Source organism: Marmota marmota, unplaced genomic scaffold, assembly GCF_001458135.2.
Source record: "Marmota marmota marmota unplaced genomic scaffold, marMar, whole genome shotgun sequence".
In the NCBI taxonomy this organism is placed as follows: Eukaryota; Metazoa; Chordata; class Mammalia; order Rodentia; family Sciuridae; genus Marmota; species Marmota marmota.
The window spans coordinates 19,774,047-19,778,430 of NW_026000082.1; positions in this window are offsets into that span (position 1 = coordinate 19,774,047).

Here is a 4,384-nt window from a genome sequence, read left to right on the forward strand (position 1 = left end):
GGGGACCCAGAAGGAATGCTAAGTGATGCCCAACCTGTTCTATCTACCCAGAAGCTGGGAAGGGTTATGGGAAGCTCAGATTTTTCTACCTGGTCTGACACCTCCATCTGCTTTGGCTAACTGCTTTGATAGGGTGACTAGTTTTTTTTCTGGGCTGAACTTCAGAACTCAAAGGGCAAGGATTTTTCAGTACTAAAACTGGGACAATCTCAGTCTGGAAGGGTTGGTCACCCAACCATAGACAGAAGGTCCAAAAACTCTTAAGTCTACCCTGACTAAGGTCTAGGCCCAATAGAAGTTAATTCCACTCCAACCCCAGCACTATCACTGATTAATGGGCACTGTCAAAATTTAGGGAAAGTATATACACTTTAAATAAATATGAAGAGATCCACCTGTGTCTGATTGTAGCTACCATTTATTGAGTGCCACTGGGCATGACCCTTGTAAATATTATTTTTAGTCTATTTGGAAACCGTAAGAGAACAGATGGTTATCTTTTTCAGAAGAGAAAACTGGCAAAGGGTGTAATTCAGTGATGGAGTATGTGCATGAGGCTCTGGGTCCAATCCCCTGTATAAAAAAGAAGAGAAGGAGGGGGCTGGGTGAGGAGGAGACAGAGAGGTTAAGTGACTAGCCTAAGTCACACAGCATGGTAAATTTCAAACCTATGTTTCTCTGCCTATTGAGCTCCTGCACTTTTTATTGAATCTTCAGTTGACCATTTTTTTTCCTACTCTGGTCTTTGTTTAGGAGTATAGGGAAGGACTGGGAGGCAAGAGGCAGATGCAGGTGGAAGGTTTGAGGAAGAGGACATATGATTAGGGCTTGGTGGGGGCACCTAGCATTGACAGTTTGCATATTTGCATATGAGTGGTCTCTGCTTTCCTGAGTTAGATATGGACATAGCTTTGGGATGTCCAGAGAAAGCCCTTCAGGGGCCATTATCCTAACACCAGTCTGTGTCCTCACTGAGAAGCCTAGACTGTGTTTCTCAGAGTCCATGATGGACCCATCTAAGTCTTCTCTGATTCATCTGAATATGGGAGAGGCAAAGAGAAAAGTTAGCAGGAGCAAGCCATAAACTGGAGGGACAAGAGAGGGGTGGAGAGATATGTGGGGACTTTGACAAGGGTCGTATTAAATACAATGCCTTTCCTAAAATTTAGTTTCAGTGAATGGCTGCAGTTAATGATATGGCTTGGCTCCTCTCTTCACAGTGATATTGTGAGGCTAAATTTTATTTTATCCAAATGGTCACCTAGGAATCAAGCTGTTTGTGAACACTAAACAAGAGTTGTGTAGAGGTAAGGACTGGGGCCTGACTGAGATGGGGAGTGGTCAGACCCTGATGGGCATACATCAGTCTGACAGGAAGATATCCAGTCCATGGAAGGTGTAATAAACTAGACTACTTCTGTATTTATTTACATTAAAAACAAAATTCAAACATCCCTCAAGAATTCTTTTTTTTTTTTTTTTTTTTTTTGGTACCAGGGATTGAACCCAGGGTGCTTAACCACTGAGCCACATTCCCAACCTTTTTTAGTTTTTATTTTGAGACTAAGTTGCTTAGGGCCTTGCTAAATTGCTGAGCTGGCTTTGAACTTGGAATCCTCTTGCTTCAGCCTCCTGAGCTCCTGGGATTAGAGGCATGCGACACTGCACGCGGCTCCCTCAAGAATCTTAAATTCTCTTACAAGAAGGTGCAATTCAGAAGCAGTGGAATTTGAGCTGTATGATTTCATTGCATATCTTCCAGGATCCAGAGACTCAGGGTGAAAGATCTGTCCTGGGCCACCTTGGTCCTAGACCTGCTCAACCCCAGCAGCTGGTGCAACCTGTTACCCTGTAACCAATTTCCACCTTATGGCTCCACTCAGCAGCAAGTCCACAGACAAGTAGAACATTAGCAAAGTTCTTATCTGAGCTAAACCATGTCAGTGTCATCTGGACTTCCACCTTCTGCCAGAGAACTGCACATTGCACGTTCTAGAGCAGTTTTTGAGGGCCTGGGCATAATGTAGGGCTAGAGAAGATGGAAATCATTAATTAAGCTGTCACACAGGATTCCTCTGCCTTTCATTCTGAAAATGCCTAGTATGTTACAACTTTGACTAAAGAAAAGAGGGATTTGTGAGGTAGTCACCATCCATGTACCATTACACTGATACAGGACCTTTTGCCAGGGGCTCGTGGAGGGCAGTGATCTGGTATAGTAAAAAGTATATGACTTTAGAGTCAAACAGAATTTGGTTCTCCTACTTTCTTGCTAGGTGACCTTAGGAAAGTTACTCAACCTCTTAATCAATAAATAGAAATAATAATTGGAGGGCTGGGGCTATAGCTCAGTGGCAGAGCATTTGCCTCACATGTGTGAGGCACTGGGTTCGATCCTTAGCACCACATAAAAATAAACAAAATAACGTCAGTCTGTCCATTTACCACTACAAAATTTTTTTTTTAAATAATTGGGTTTCTTCAACCAATAAATGGAGATAATCCCAAATTTGGTATATAAAAAATATGTTTATTGGTGATTGTTGTGTGGCAGGTTATGTTTAAGTGCTTTATAAACAAGAGTATGAATTCATATGACCTTATGAGTTGTATACTTATATTGTCTGTAAAAACAATGTCTTTGCTTTATAGATGCAAAGACTGAGACTGGAGCGCTTGATTAAATTGCCCAAGGTTAAATTGTTAACTAGCTGGGATTTAGACCCAGGATGTAAGCTTTAGCTTTAGCTTACATGTAGTGAGCTACCAAGCCATGGTGCCATATGGAGTGGGGCTGAATAAAGAATAGCTATTAATGGTCATTGTAATTTAGCATTGAGTGCTTTTTATATTCATGGAACTAAGTGTTAATTATTAGCATATTTGGATGCAACACTTATCCTTTTTCTATTTTTTCTACAGCCATGGCAGCAAAGGACTTTGCGCTCTCTATAGCATAGCATCCTGCCTTTGTCCCATCCAGCCCCGGTGGGTGCGTCAGTCTCTGCAAACAACAAAAGATGTGGCTATCCCTGCCCCCATCAGAGCACTAATGGAGGCTGAGGGTGCTTTGATTGGAACTGAGCTAGGAGAGCAGCAGACAGGTACAGATCAGCAGACTGGGACAGGGCTCACAAGAGAGGTCATGCTTAATAAACCTGATTAATTTCTTTGAGCAGCAACAATACAAGAGGACAGGGGTGAAATGAGAGACAGTAATTTATCCTGATTACAAGGCACAGGAGCACAGCTAAAATCAGCAGATTTTGTGAAGATGCTACTGGGGCTTGCAGGCTCAGTTATGGGGGCAGCAATAAGGAAACTCAATGAAGGGAAAAGATTTGCTCATGTTGACCCAGTGAAGAGGAAACTCAGAGCAGGGACAAAGAACAGACTGCCCAAGCCATCTAACCAAGACACAGATCTGACCAAGACACTTCTGCTTAAATCCCTTCCAGTGGTTTCCTGCCTCCTAAATCTGATCATGATGTAGACAATAATAACTGTACTTATTTGATATTTACTATGTGTAAGGTGCTTATGGAGGAGAAAGTTGAGGCACAGAGCTTAAGCAACATGTCCAATTGCATGGTTATTAATACATAATGGGACTCCAACCCCACCTGCTCTCACAGGCTCACCCAAGCTAGAGTTTAATGATGTGTTTCTTCAATCAGATAGGAGGCCCCTCTGTAGCAGGAACAGCAACTTATTAAACTCTGCTGCTCAAGCCTTCTAGTAGTGGAGTACTGAAGCTCCTGGCTCCTCTTGTATTCTCCCTCTGAATACTCTCTGTGCTTAACTATATTTTTGGGTTGGTGGGTACTGGGGATTGAACTCAGGGGCACTCAACCACTGAGCCACATCCCCATTATTTTATTTAGAGACAGGTTCTCTCACTGAGTTGCTTAGTGCCTTGCTTTTGCTGAGACTGGTTTTAAACACTCAATCCTCCTGCCTCAGCCTCCCAAGCCACTGGGAGCCTATCCACATTTTTTTTTTGAGAGAGAGAGAGAGAGAGAGAGAGAGAGAATTTTAATATTTATTTTTTAGTTTTCAGCGGACACAACATGTTTATTTGTATGTGGTGCTGAGGATCGAACCCAGACTGCACGCACACCAGGCGAGCGCACTACCGCTTAAGCCACATCCCCAGCCCCCTATCCACATTTTTTAAAATAGATTTTTTTAGGGCTGGGGTTGTGGCTTAGTGGTTGAGTGCATGAGGCACTGGGTTCGATCCTCAGCACCACATTAAAAAATAAAATAAAGGTATTGTGTCAACCTACTACTAAAAAATAAAAATTTTAAAATACATTCTTTAGTTGTCAGTGGACCTTTATTTTTATTTATTTACTTATATGTGGTACTGAGAGTCGAACCC